The following is a 15,295-nucleotide window of genomic DNA, read 5'->3' as shown; positions in this document are numbered from 1 at the left end:
TTGTTTTGGACGTGATGCCTATAGATATAATCATTGCCATAGATAACGTCACGAATTTACGCGGTTCTATCAATTGCTCGACAGTAATTCGTTCACCCACCGTCTACTTGCTTTCATGAGAGAAGCCACTAGTGAACACTACGGCCCCCGGGTCTATTCACACCTATCGTTTCCACTTTCGCTTTTACTTTGCTTTGTTTCTTTTTGCTTTCAGTTCTCACTTGGCAAACAATCTATAAGGGATTGACAACCCCTTCATAGCGTTGGGTGCAAGCACTTTGTGTTTGTGCAGGTACTTGTGACAATCCTTCACTGGATCGATACCTTGGTTCTCAAAACTGAGGGAACACCAACGCAAGGCTCCAAGGCCACGGGGGAATCCTTTGCATATTTGCCAAGGAAGTCCCTAAAGGCGTAGCCGTAGCAGAATGATTCCTGGTGCCGTTGTTGAGGAGTATCAAGACAAGAATAGTCTCCCGTCAGCACGCTTGTTTCTGGCGCCGTTGGAAGGTCTTTTCTTGCAGTAGCAGTAAGCATTGTCCATTACGTGTTTGTGTACTAACCCATGGTCTTCATGAGAGTTCTACGTGGGGTTAGGTGTGTCTACATGGGCTTGTGTCTAGAGGAAGATCTCATACAACCCATGAAGGATGACGTCAAGTGGTGATCGTCATCAAGATTGTGGTGTTTAAGTTCAAGTGGATCAACACGAAGATATCATGCTTGAAGCTTGCCCTCCATTGTGGTGGAAATGGACTTGTGAAGATATGCTGAAGAGTGGCTCACCTATAGTGAGTATGGGGGAGCAATCAACTAGTCTTCATCAAGCCAATGCAATCAAGAAAGGTGGTCCATCTTGAGTAAGCCAAGATCATCATCATCTAGCTCAATAGGACGAGGTGCAAGGTATAGGTTTGCCCTTGATAGGTTTTCTATTTTAGGATAGATTGATGTACTATCAAGGGGGGCTCACAAGTGAGTAGCTTGATCGTATCGTTCGTTGAGAGCTCAAACCATTTGCATACTTGCATCATACTTATTGGTTCTTGTTTGGTGTTTCTCTTTGTGAGTTTCAGAGCTTATGGTCATCTTCATGACAAGCTCGAGTTCATCGAAAACGGAGTCCATATGCATCTTTTATGATGTTTTTTATGTTGGGAGTTTTTATCGGTCTTATTTGAAGACGGATTCTCACCATTTTCTTATGGGCATTTCCTCACTTGCTTATTATTGATATTTATATCAAGATTGTGTTATCCCATTTCATTAGCTTTCCAACAAACTTGGTTTCGTTGAAATCGGAGTCCGTATGCGAAAGTTAGAGCAGATTCAGTATCCAACGGTAGTACCGCTCCTGGTGCCAGCGGTAGTACCGCTCCTGTAGCGGTAGTACCACCCCCGGAGCGGTAGTAATTTCTTACTACCGCTCCCTAGATGTAGTACCGCTCTAGGAGCGGTAGTACCGCTTCGGGTGGGCGGTAGTACTGCTTCGGGACGGTAGTACCTCTCTTTGAGCGGTTGTTCTTCGTCGGACTTTTTGCGAAGACTTTTTCTAGAGGTAGTACTGCCAGGGCTAGAGGTAGTACCGCCAGGGCTAGAGGTAGTATCGCCAAGGTCTAGCGGTAGTACCGCGAGGGCTAGCGGTAGTACCGCCAGGGGCTAGCGGTAGTACCGCCAGGGCTAGCGCTAGTACCGCTGTGCTCGGGCTGTAAGTGGGGGTAACAGTCTGATTTCTTCCCCCACTATATAAAGGGGGTCTTCTTCCCCCTTGGACTCATCTATCCGTTGAGCTCATGTTCTACCCCCATTGTTGAACTTTTTAGAGCTTGCAACTCTCAATCCCTCCAATGATTCTTGCTTGTTTTTGAGGGAAAAGAGAGAGGAGATCTAGATCCACATCTCCACCAATCACTTTCTCCTCTATGTGAGGGGAACCACTTGGATCTTGATCTTGGAGTTCTTAGTGAGCTCCTTGTTCTTCCTCTCATATTTATCCATAGCTTTTGTTGTTGTGGAGGGATTTGAGTGTGAGGGACTTGACGACTTTGTGTGTTCTTGCCATTGCATGAATTGCATTGGTTTGAGTTCTCCACGGTGATACGTGGAAGTGAAGTTTGAGAAGCCATATTACCTTTTGGTACTTAGTACCCTAGAGATTGTTCTTCGTGGATGCTTTGGCGTCCTAGAAGCTTGGTGGTGTCTTGGAGCTCAATCAGTGTGGTGTAAAGCTCCGGGCAAGCGTTGGGGTCTCCAATTAGGTTGTGGAGATTGCCCCGAGCAATTTGTACGGGTACCGGTAACCGCCCCCAAGGGTTGCCATTTGTACGGGTTCGGTGACCGCCCTCAAGGGACCCTTAGTGGAATCACGACATCTTGCATTGTGCGAGGGCATGAGGAGATTACGGTGGCCTTAGTGGCATCTTGGGGAGCATTTGTTGGGTAATGTAGCATAAATTCAAAACATTTCCTACGCATATTCAGATCTTCCTATGGAGAGACCAGCAACGAGAGAGGGGTGAGTGCATCTTCATACCTTTGAAGATCGCTAAGCAGAAGCGTTGCTAGAGCGCGGTTGATGGAGTCGTACTCGCCGCGATTCAGATCGCGGTGTGATTCCGATCTAGTGCCGAACCACGGCACCTCCGCGTTCAACACACGTGCAGCCCGGTGACGTCTCCCGCGCCTTGATCCAGCAAGGAGGAGGGAGAGGTTGGGGAAGATCTCCGGCAGCACGACGGCATGGTGTCGATGGAGAGACGAGGTCTCCCGGCAGGGCTTCACCAAGCACCGTGGGAGAGGAGGAAGAAGGGGGCAGGGCTGCGCCGAGGGAGAGGGAAAACGGTGTGTCCAACAGCCCCAAAACCCCCACTATTTATAGGAGGAGGGGACGGGGGTGCGCCACCCCTAGGGTTCCCACCCTAGGTGGTGCGGCAGCCCAGATGGGAGAGGGGGCGACAGCCAGGGCAGGGAAAGGGGGCGGCGCCCTAGGTGGGCCTTGGGCCTCCCCTGCGCCTAGGGTTTCCCCTCCCTCCCTCTCTGGTGCGCATGGGCTGGGTGTGGGGGCGCACCATCCCACCTAGGGGCTGGTTCCCTCCCGCACTTGGCCCATGTAGCCCTCCGGGGCTTGTGGCCCCTCCCGGTGGGCCTCCAGAACCCTTCCTGTGGTCCCGACACTTTGCCGGTGGTGCCCGAAACATTTCCGGTGTCCAAACCCATCCATCCTATATATCAATTTTTACCTCCTGACCATTCCGGAGCTCCTCGTGATGTCCGGGATCTCATCCGAGACTCCGAACATCCTTCGGTAACCTCGTATAACAATTCCCTATAACCCTAGCATCATCGAACCTTAAGTGTGTAGACCCTACGGGTTCGGGAGACAGGCAGACATGACCGAGACACCGCTCCGGCCAATAACCATCAGCGTGGTCTGGATACCCACGGTGGCTCCCACTTGATCCACGATGATCTCATCAGATGAACCACGATGTCAAGGATTCAATCAATCTTGTATACAATTCCCTTTGTCTGTTGGTATAGAACTTGCCCGAGATTCGATCGTCGGTATACCTATACCTTGTTCAATCTCGTTACCGGTAAGTCTCTTTACTCGTTCCGTAGCACTTCATCGTGTGACTAACTCCTTAGTCACATTGAGCTCATCATGATGTTCTACCGAGTGGGCCCAGAGATACCTCTCCGTCATGCGGAGTGACAAATCCTGATCTCGATTCGTACCAACCCAACAGACACTTTCAGAGGTACCCGTAGTGCACCTTTATAGTCACCCGGTTACATTGTGACATTTGATACACCCAAAGCACTCGTACGGTATCCGGGAGTTGCACAATCTCACGGTCGAAGGAAAATACACTTGACATTAGAAAAGCTTTAGCATACGAACAATACGATCTAGTGCTATGTTTACGATTGGGTCTTGTCCATCACATCATTGTCCCAATGATGCAATCCCGTTATCAATGACATCTAATGCCCATGATCAGGAAACCATGATCATCTATTGATCAACGAGCTAGCCAACTAGAGGCTTGCTAGGGACACATTGTGATCTATTTATTCACACATGTATTACTATTTACTGTTAATACAATTATAGCATGAACAATAGACGATTATCATGAACAAGGAAATATGATAATTGTTGGGGAACGTCGCATGGAAAACAAAAATTTTCCTACGCGCACGAAGACCTATCATGGTGATGTCCATCTACGAGAGGGGATGAGTGATCTACGTACCCTTGTAGATCGTACAGCAGAAGCGTTAGAGAACGCGGTTGATGTAGTGGAACGTCCTCACGTCCCTCGATCCGCCCCGCGAACAATCCCGCGATCAGTCCCACGATCTAGTACCGAACGGACGGCACCTCCGCGTTCAGCACACGTATAGCTCGACGATGATCTCGGCCTTCTTGATCCAGCAAGAGAGACGGAGAGGTAGAAGAGTTCTCCGGCAGCGTGACGGCGCTCCGGAGGTTGGTGATGATCTCGTCTCAGCAGGGCTCCGCCTGAGCTCCGCAGAAACGTGATCTAGAGGAAAAACTATGGAGGTATGTGGTCGGGCAGCCGTGAGAAAGTCGTCTCAAATCTGCCCTAAAAGCCCCATATATATAGGAGGAGGGAGGGGGACCTTGCCTTGGGGTCCAAGGGATCCCCAAGGGGTCGGCCGAGCCAAGGGGGAGGACTCTCCCCCCCCCCCAAACCGAGTTGGACTAGGTTTGGTGGGAGGGAGTCCTTCCCCTTTCCCACTTCCCCCCTTTTTTCTCCTTTGATTTTTATCCTTGGCGCATAGGGGACTTGTGGGCTGTCCCACCAGCCCACTAAGGGCTGGTGTGGCTCCCCAAAATCCTATGGGCTTCCCCGGGGTGGGTTGCCCCCCCCCCCCCGGTGAACTCCCGGAACCCATTCGTCATTCCCGGTACATTCCCGGTAACTCCGAAAACCTTCCGGTAATCAAATGAGGTCATCCTATATATCAATCTTCGTTTCCGGACCATTCCGGAAACCCTCGTGACGTCCGTGATCTCATCCGGGACTCCGAACAACATTCGGTAACCAACCATATAACTCAAATACGCATAAAACAACGTCGAACCTTAAGTGTGCAGACCCTGCGGGTTCGAGAACTATGTAGACATGACCCGAGAGACTCCTCGGTCAATATCCAATAGCGGGACCTGGATGCCCATATTGGATCCTACATATTCTACGAAGATCTTATCGTTTGAACCTCAGTGCCAAGGATTCGTATAATCCCGTATGTCATTCCCTTTGTCCTTCGGTATGTTACTTGCCCGAGATTCGATCGTCAGTATCCGCATACCTATTTCAATCTCGTTTACCGGCAAGTCTCTTTACTCGTTCCGTAATACAAGATCCCGCAACTTACACTAAGTTACATTGCTTGCAAGGCTTGTGTGTGATGTTGTATTACCGAGTGGGCCCCGAGATACCTCTCCGTCATACGGAGTGACAAATCCCAGTCTTGATCCATACTAACTCAACTAACACCTTCGGAGATACCTGTAGAGCATCTTTATAGTCACCCAGTTATGTTGCGACGTTTGATACACACAAGGCATTCCTCCGGTGTCAGTGAGTTATATGATCTCATGGTCATAGGAATAAATACTTGACACGCAGAAAACAGTAGCAACAAAATGACACGATCAACATGCTACGTCTATTAGTTTGGGTCTAGTCCATCACGTGATTCTCCCAATGACGTGATCCAGTTATCAAGCAACAACACCTTGTTCATAATCAGAAGACACTGACTATCATCGATCAACTGGCTAGCCAACTAGAGGCATGCTAGGGACGGTGTTTTGTCTATGTATCCACACATGTAAATGAGTCTTCATTCAATACAATTATAGCATGGATAATAAACTATTATCTTGATACAGGAATTATAATAATAACTATACATGTATTATTGCCTCTAGGGCATAATTCCAACAGTCTCCCACTTGCACTAGAGTCAATAATCTAGCCCTCACATCACCATGTGAATTACATTGTAATAAATCTAACACCCATACAGTTCTGGTGTCGATCATGTTTTGGCCGTGGAAGAGGTTTAGTCAGCGGGTCTGCTACATTCAGATCCGTGTGCACTTTGCATATATTTACGTCCTCCTCCTCGACGTAGTCGTGGATGAGGTTGAAGCGTCGTTTGATGTGTCTGGTCTTCTTGTGAAACCTTGGTTCCTTTGCTAAGGCAATGGCACCAGTGTTGTCACAGAACAAGGTTATTGGATCCAGTGCACTCGGCACCACTCCAAGATCCGTCATGAACTGCTTCATCCAGACACCCTCCTTAGCCGCCTCCGAGGCAGCCATGTACTCTGCTTCACATGTAGAATCTGCTACGACGCTTTGCTTGGAACTGCACCAGCTTACTGCACCCCCATTAAGAATAAATACGTATCCGGTTTGCGACTTAGAGTCGTCCGGATCTGTGTCAAAGCTTGCATCGACGTAACCTTTTACGGCGAGCTCTTCGTCACCTCCATACACGAGAAACATCTCCTTAGTCCTTTTCAGGTACTTCAGGATATTCTTGACCGCCGTCCAGTGAACCACTCCTGGATTACTCTGGAACCTACCTGCCATACTTATGGCCAGGCTAACATCCGGTCTAGTGCACAGCATTGCATACATGATAGAGCCTATGGCTGAAGCATAGGGGACGGAGCGCATATGCTCTCTATCTTCATCAGTTGCTGGGCACTGAGTCTTACTCAATCTCGTACCTTGTAACACTGGCAAGAACCCTTTCTTGGACTGTTCCATTTTGAACCTCTTCAAAACTTTATCAAGGTACGTGCTTTGTGAAAGTCCTATCAGGCGTTTTGATCTATCCCTATAGATCTTAATGCCTAGTATGTAAGCAGCTTCTCCTAGGTCCTTCATAGAGAAACTTTTATTCAAGTAACCTTTTATGCCCTCCAAAAGCTCTACATTGTTTCCAATCAGTAATATGTCATCCACATATAATATTAGAAACGCCACAGAGCTCCCACTCACTTTCTTGTAAATACAAGATTCTCCAACCACTTGTATAAACCCAAATGCTTTGATCACCTCATCAAAGCGTTTATTCCAACTCCGAGATGCTTGCACCAGTCCATAAATGGATCGCTGGAGCTTGCACACTTTGTCAGCATTTTTAGGATCGACAAAACCTTCGGGTTGCATCATATACAACTCTTCCTTAAGGAAACCGTTAAGGAACGCCGTTTTGACATCCATCTGCCAGATTTCATAATCGAAAAATGCAGCTATTGCTAACATGATTCTGACGGACTTAAGCATCGCTACGGGTGAGAAGGTCTCATCGTAGTCAACTCCTGGAACTTGTGAAAAACCCTTTGCCACAAGTCGAGCTTTATAAACGGTCACATTACCGTCAGCGTCCGTCTTCCTTTTAAAAATCCATTTGTTCTGAATAGCCTTGCGGCCCTCAGGTAGTATCTCCAAAGTCCACACTTTGTTCTCATACATGGATCCTATCTCGGATTTCATGGCTTCTAGCCATTTGTTGGAATCTGGGCCCACCATTGCCTCTTCATAATTCGCAGGTTCATTGTTGTCTAACAACATGATCGATAAGACGGGATTACCGTACCACTCTGGAGCAGCACGTGATCTCGTCGACCTGCGTGGTTCAACAGAAACTTGAACTGGAGTTTCATGATCATCATCATTAACTTCCTCCTCAACCGGCGTCGCAACGACAGAGGTCTCCCCTTGCCCTGCGCCACCATCCAGAGGGATGAGAGGTTCGACAACCTCGTCAAGTTCTATCTGCCTCCCACTCAATTCTCTCGAGAGAAACTCCTTCTCGAGAAAAGTTCCGTTCTTAGCAACAAACACTTTGCCCTCGGATTTGAGATAGAAGGTGTACCCAACCGTCTCTTTTGGGTAACCTATGAAGACGCACTTTTCCGCTTTGGGTTCCAGCTTTTCAGGCTGAAGCTTTTTGACATAAGCATCACATCCCCAAACTTTAAGAAATGACAACTTTGGCCTTTTGCCATACCACAGTTCGTATGGTGTCGTCTCAACGGATTTCGATGGTGCCCTATTTAAAGTGAATGCAGCTGTTTCTAATGCATAACCCCAAAAAGATAACGGCAAATCAGTAAGAGACATCATAGATCGCACCATCTCTAACAAAGTACGATTACGACGTTCGGACACACCATTCCGCTGTGGTGTTCCAGGCAGTGTTAACTGTGAAACAATTCCACATTGTCTTAAGTGAGTACCAAACTCGAAACTCAGATATTCACCCCCACGATCAGACCGTAGGAACTTGATCTTCTTGTTACGATGATTTTCCACTTCACTCTGAAATTGCTTGAACTTTTCAAATGTTTCAGACTTGTGCTTCATTAAGTAGACATAACCATATCTACTTAAATCGTCAGTGAAGGTGAGAAAATAACGATATCCGCCGCGTGCCTCCACGCTCATTGGACCACACACATCGGTATGTATGATTTCCAACAAGTCACTTGCACGCTCCATTGTTCCGGAGAACGGAGTCTTAGTCATCTTGCCCATGAGGCATGGTTCGCACGTGTCAAGTGAATCAAAGTCAAGTGACTCCAAAAGTCCATCAACATGGAGTTTCTTCATGCGCTTTACACCAATATGACCCAAGCGGCAGTGCCACAAAAATATGGCACTATCATTGTTTACTCTAACTCTTTTGGTCTCAATGTTATGTATATGCGTATCGCTATCGAGATTCAATATGAACAATCCTCTCACATTCGGTGCATGACCATAAAAGATGTTACTCATAGAAATAGAACAACCATTATTCTCAGACTTAAAAGAGTAACCGTCTCGCAATAAACAAGATCCAGATATAATGTTCATGCTCAACGCAGGCACTAAATAACAATGATTTAAGTTCATCACTAATCCCGATGGTAGTTGAAGTGACACCGTGCCGACGGCGATTGCATCAACCTTGGAACCGTTTCCTACGCGCATCGTCACTTCGTCTTTCGCCAGCCTTCGTCTATTCCGCAGTTCCTGCTTCGAGTTGCAAATGTGAGCAACAGAACCGGTATCAAATACCCAGGCACTACTACGAGAGCCGGTTAAGTGCACATCAATAACATGTATATCAAATATACCTGATTTTTGTTTGCCCGCCTTCTTATCTGCCAGATACTTGGGGCAATTGCGCTTCCAGTGACCCATACCCTTGCAATAGAAGCACTCTGTTTCAGGCTTAGGTCCAGCCTTGGGTTTCTTCGGCGGATTGGCAACAGGCTTGCCGCTCTTCTTCGAATTGCCCTTCTTGCCTTTGCCGTTTCTCTTGAAACTAGTGGTCTTGCTCACCATCAACACTTGATGCTCTTTACGGAGTTCAGACTCTGCGACTTTCAGCATCGCAAACAACTCGCCGGGAGACTTGTTCATCCCTTGCATGTTGTAGTTCAACACAAAGCCTTTGTAGCTTGGCGGCAGTGATTGAAGGATTCTGTCAGTGATAGCTTCTTGCGGGAGTTCAATCCCCAGTTCAGCTAGACGGTTTGAGTACCCAGACATTTTGAGCACATGTTCACTGACAGACGAATTCACCTCCATCTTGCAAGCATAGAATTTATCAGAGGTCTCATACCTCTCGATCCGGGCGTTCTTCTGAAAGATAAACTTCAACTCCTGGAACATCTCAAATGCTCCATGACGCTCAAAGCGACGTTGAAGTCCCGGTTCTAAGCCATACAAGACTGCACATTGAACTATTGAGTAGTCCTCCTTACGCGCTAACCAAGCGTTCTTAACATCCTGATCAGCCGTAGCGGGTGGTTCATCTCCTAGCGCAGCATTAAGGACATAATCCTTCTTTCCAGCTTGTAAGATTAGCTTAAGATTACGAGCCCTGTCTACAAAGTTGCTTCCATCATCTTTCAACTTAGCTTTCTCTAGGAACGTATTAAAATTCAGGATGACACTTGCGTGAGCCATGATCTACAACACAAATATATTCAAAGTGGACTTAGACTATGTTCAAGATAATTAGAGTTCAACTTAATCAAACTATATGCTAAACTCCCACTCAAAAAGTACATCTCTCTAGTCATTTGAGTGGTTCATGATCCACTTACACTATCCCAAGTCCGATCATCACGTGAGTTGAGAATAGTTTCAGTGGTAAGCATCCCTATGCTAATCATATCAACTATATGATTCATGATCGACCTTTCGGTCTCATGTGTTCCGAGGCCATGTCTGCACATGCTAGGCTCGTCAAGCTTAACCCGAGTGTTCCGCGTGCGCAACTGTTTTGCACCCGTTGTATGTGAACGTTGAGTCTATCACACCCGATCATCACGTGGTGTCTCGAAACGACGAACTGTAGCAACGGTGCACAGTCGGGGAGAACACAATTTCGTCTTGAAATTTTAGTGAGAGATCACCTCATAATGCTACCGTCGTTCTAAGCAAAATAAGGTGCAAAAAGGATTAACATCACATGCAATTCATAAGTGACATGATATGGCCATCATCACGTGCTTCTTGATCTCCATCACCAAAGCACCGGCACGATCTTCTTGTAACCGGCGCCACACCATGATCATCCATCAACGTGTTGCCATCGTGGTTGTCGTGCTACTTATGCTATCACTACTAAAGCTACATCCTAGCAAAATAGTAAACGCATCTGCAAGCACATATGTTAGTATAAAGACAACCCTATGGCTCCTGCCGGTTGCCGTACCATCGACGTGCAAGTCGATATTTCTATTACAACATGATCATCTCATACATCCAATATATCACATCACATCATTGGCCATATCACATCACAATCATACCCTGCAAAAACAAGTTAGACGTCCTCTAATTTTGTTGTTGCATGTTTTACGTGGTGACCAAGGGTATCTAGTAGGATCGCATCTTACTTACGCAAACACCACAACGGAGATATATGAGTTGCTATTTAACCTCATCCAAGGACCTCCTCGGTCAAATCCGATTCAACTAAAGTTGGAGAAACCGACACTTGCCAGTCATCTTTGAGCAAAGGGGGTTACTCGTAACGATGAAACCAGTCTCTCGTAAGCGTACGAGTAATGTCGGTCCAAGCCGCTTCAATCCAACAATACCGCGGAATCAAGAAAAGACTAAGGAGGGCAGCAAAACGCACATCACCGCCCACAAAACCTTTTGTGTTCTACTCGAGAAGACATCTATGCATGAACCTAGCTCATGATGCCACTGTTGGGGAACGTCGCATGGAAAACAAAAAATTTCCTACGCGCACGAAGACCTATCATGGTGATGTCCATCTACGAGAGGGGATGAGTGATCTACGTACCCTTGTAGATCGTACAGCAGAAGCGTTAGAGAACGCGTTTGATGTAGTGGAACGTCCTCACGTCCCTCGATCCGCCCCGCGAACAATCCCACGATCAGTCCCACGATCTAGTACCGAACGGACGGCACCTCCGCGTTCAGCACACGTACAGCTCGACGATGATCTCGGCCTTCTTGATCCAGCAAGAGAGACGGAGAGGTAGAAGAGTTCTCCGGCAGCGTGACGGCGCTCCAGAGGTTGGTGATGATCTCATCTCAGCAGGGCTCCGCCCGAGCTCCGCAGAAACGCGATCTAGAGGAAAAACTATGGAGGTATGTGGTCGGGCAGCCGTGAGAAAGTCGTCTCAAATCTGCCCTAAAAGCCCCATATATATAGGAGGAGGGAGGGGGACCTTGCCTTGGGGTCCAATGGATCCCCAAGGGGTCGGCCGAGCCAGGGGGGAGGACTCTCCCCCCCCCCCCAAACCGAGTTGGACTAGGTTTGGTGGGAGGGAGTCCTTCCCCTTTCCCACTTCCCCCTATTTTTTTCTCCTTTGATTTTTATCCTTGGCGCATAGGGGACTTGTGAACTGTCCCACCAGCCCACTAAGGGCTGGTGTGGCTCCCAAAAGCCTATGGGCTTCCCCGGGGTGGGTTGCCCCCCCCCCCCCCCGGTGAACTCCCGGAACCCATTCGTCATTCCCGGTACATTCCCGGTAACTCCGAAAACCTTCCGGTAATCAAATGAGGTCATCCTATATATCAATCTTCGTTTCCGGACCATTCCGGAAGCCCTCGTGACGTCCGTGATCTCATCCGGGACTCCGAACAACATTCGGTAACCAACCATATAACTCAAATACGCATAAAACAACGTCGAACCTTAAGTGTGCAGACCTTGCGGGTTCGAGAACTATGTAGACATGACCCGAGAGACTCCTCGGTCAATATCCAATAGCGGGACCTGGATGCCCATATTGGATCCTACATATTCTACGAAGATCTTATCGTTTGAACCTCAGTGCCAAGGATTCGTATAATCCCGTATGTCATTCCCTTTGTCCTTCGGTATGTTACTTGCCCGAGATTCTATCGTCAGTATCCGCATACCTATTTCAATCTCGTTTACCGGCAAGTCTCTTTACTCGTTCTGTAATACAAGATCCCGCAACTTACACTAAGTTACATTGCTTGCAAGGCTTGTGTGTGATGTTGTATTACCGAGTGGGCCCCGAGATACCTCTCCGTCATACGGAGTGACAAATCCCAGTCTTGATCCATACTAACTCAACTAACACCTTCGGAGATACCTGTAGAGCATCTTTATAGTCACCCAGTTACGTTGCGACGTTTGATACACACAAGGCATTCCTCCGGTGTCAGTGAGTTATATGATCTCATGGTCATAGGAATAAATACTTGACACGCAGAAAACAGTAGCAACAAAATGACACGATCAACATGCTACGTCTATTAGTTTGGGTCTAGTCCATCACGTGATTCTCCCAATGACGTGATCCAGTTATCAAGCAACCACACCTTGTTCATAATCAGAAGACACTGACTATCATCGATCAACTGGCTAGCCAACTAGAGGCATGCTAGGGACGGTGTTTTGTCTATGTATCCACACATGTAAATGAGTCTTCATTCAATACAATTATAGCATGGATAATAAACTATTATCTTGATACAGGAATTATAATAATAACTATACATGTATTATTGCCTCTAGGGCATAATTCGAACAATAATAACCATTTTATTATTGCCTCTAGGGCATATTTCCAACAGCATTGTGCCTCCACACCGCTCCAACGGAGATTAGCATCCGCAAGGGTGTGAACTTCGGGATACATCATCGTCTCCGCGTGCCTCGGTTATCTCTTACCCGAACCCTTTACTTATGCACTTTACTTTGTGATAGCCATATTGTTTATTGTCATATATCTTGCTATCACTTAGTTGTTTATCTTTCTTAGCATAAGTTGTTGGTGCACATAGGTGAGCCTAGTTATTGTAGGTTTTGTGCTTGACAAATTAAGCATTAGTTTTATTCCGCATTTGTTCAAGCCTAAACTGTAGTTATTTTAAAGCGCCTATTCACCCCCCCCCCCTCTAGGCGACATCCACGTCCTTTCAATTGGTATCAGAGCTAGGTCTCTCTTTATTAGGTTTAACCACCTAGAGAGTAAGGATTTCGACTAGGGGTTTAGGATTCTCTGGCACTCTTAGTTTCGATGGCACAAATTTTGATGTTTGGTTAATTCGTATGCTTAATCACTTTCGGGTCTTGGACCCAAATTTAGAGCGAATTGTAGATATGGGTTTTTCTCCTGCAAAGGATTCTCAAAATATATCTTTAGAGGATGAGAAAAACTCTTATCTCAATGCTCAAGCTTCTAATGTGCTTTTTGATGCTTTGAGCAATGTAGTTATATTTCAACTCATGCCATTCCGGGATGCTCACGAGTTGTGGACAAAGCTTCAAGATAAATATGGTATGTCCAAGATTTGTGGGAATGATTGTTCTCCCTCCACCTCCGGTTGTGTGGTCTTCTCAACTTCATCTACTTCACCTACATGTGGATTTCCACAAGGTAATGATATGGCGAGTAGTGGATATCATTGCAATGATGATAGTGGGCTTATTGTTGATGATGCTTCATCAGTATATTATTGCAATGCTTCATCTTTGGGCGTTAACACTTCGAGCACTCTAAATGTTTTACATGCTTGTGTTGATAGTCCTTGCATATCATGTAAAAACTGCTTGACTAAATCTCATGATGATATTCTTCCTATATCTTGTTGCCATGATAAAAATGTATATATTTCCTCGTGTTGTTGTGCTAACAATGTAGAGGAAATTCATCACTCCATGGAACAAGATGTGGCCTTGAATGATGCTTCAAGGGATCCTACATCATCATCTATTGTTACTCACTTTTGCCTTATGGCTAAGGCTTCAAAGGTATCTCCTACTTTGAATCCCAATATATCTCATGATGATGATGTTGATGATAATGGGGATGAGGATAATGATGAAGAGAGTGATAGTGTTGCATCCTTAAAAATTAAGGGTGAAATGATTTTTAAATCTCTTTATAAGAATAAACTTGCTTGTTCCAACTTCTTGAAAATCATGTCTATTGCCACTGAGGGCAAGAAATACATTGAGGAGTTGGAAGCTCATCTTAAGGAGCATGAGGCCACCATTGAGACAATGGAAGGTCATGAGCGTGATTACGCTAATGAGATCGCAGAGCTATCTCAAGCTCTTGAAAATGAACAAACCACCAAGGAATATCTTGAGGAAACCTTTGCTCTAGAATTATCTAGATTAAAGGAATCCCGTGATAGAGCTCTCGAGGTGGCTAATTATTTTAGAACTAAAAATTATAAGCTTGAAGTTGCACATGCTAAACTCCTTGAGGACTATGAGCACCTCGAAAATGGCTCAAGGGCTATTAAGAGTTTGCTCATCGAACTCACCGAGTCTCATGCTCGACTTGAAGCTTCATATGCTAAAGAGCTTGCCAAGGTGCCTTCTCCCCTTATTGCTAATGATGATGCTTGTGCTACTAACTCTACTTCTTGTGAAGCATCCATTTTAAAGGAGAATGTTGAGCTAAGGGCTCAACTTGAGTTGCTATCAAGCAATTATGGGAAATTGGAAGAAAGTCATGTAATGCTCACAAGCTCTCATGATGATCTTCTAGCATCCCATAATGCGCTAAAATTAGCTCGTGAGGCTATTACTACCAAGGTAACATCAAGTGAGCCTCATGTGGACAATGGCACTACTTCTAGTCAAAATGCTATATTGCCATGTGCTAGTCCTCGTAATTCTTCTACTCATAATGTTGCTACCTCTTGTGATGAATTACTTTCCTTGCCTTGTTGCTCTAACAATGAAGCTTATACTTCCTCTAGTACTTGTGTTG

This window comes from Hordeum vulgare, chromosome 2H, assembly GCF_904849725.1.
Source record: "Hordeum vulgare subsp. vulgare chromosome 2H, MorexV3_pseudomolecules_assembly, whole genome shotgun sequence".
Lineage (NCBI taxonomy): Eukaryota > Viridiplantae > Streptophyta > Magnoliopsida > Poales > Poaceae > Hordeum > Hordeum vulgare.
Note: the sequence above shows the minus strand (reverse complement) of the source record.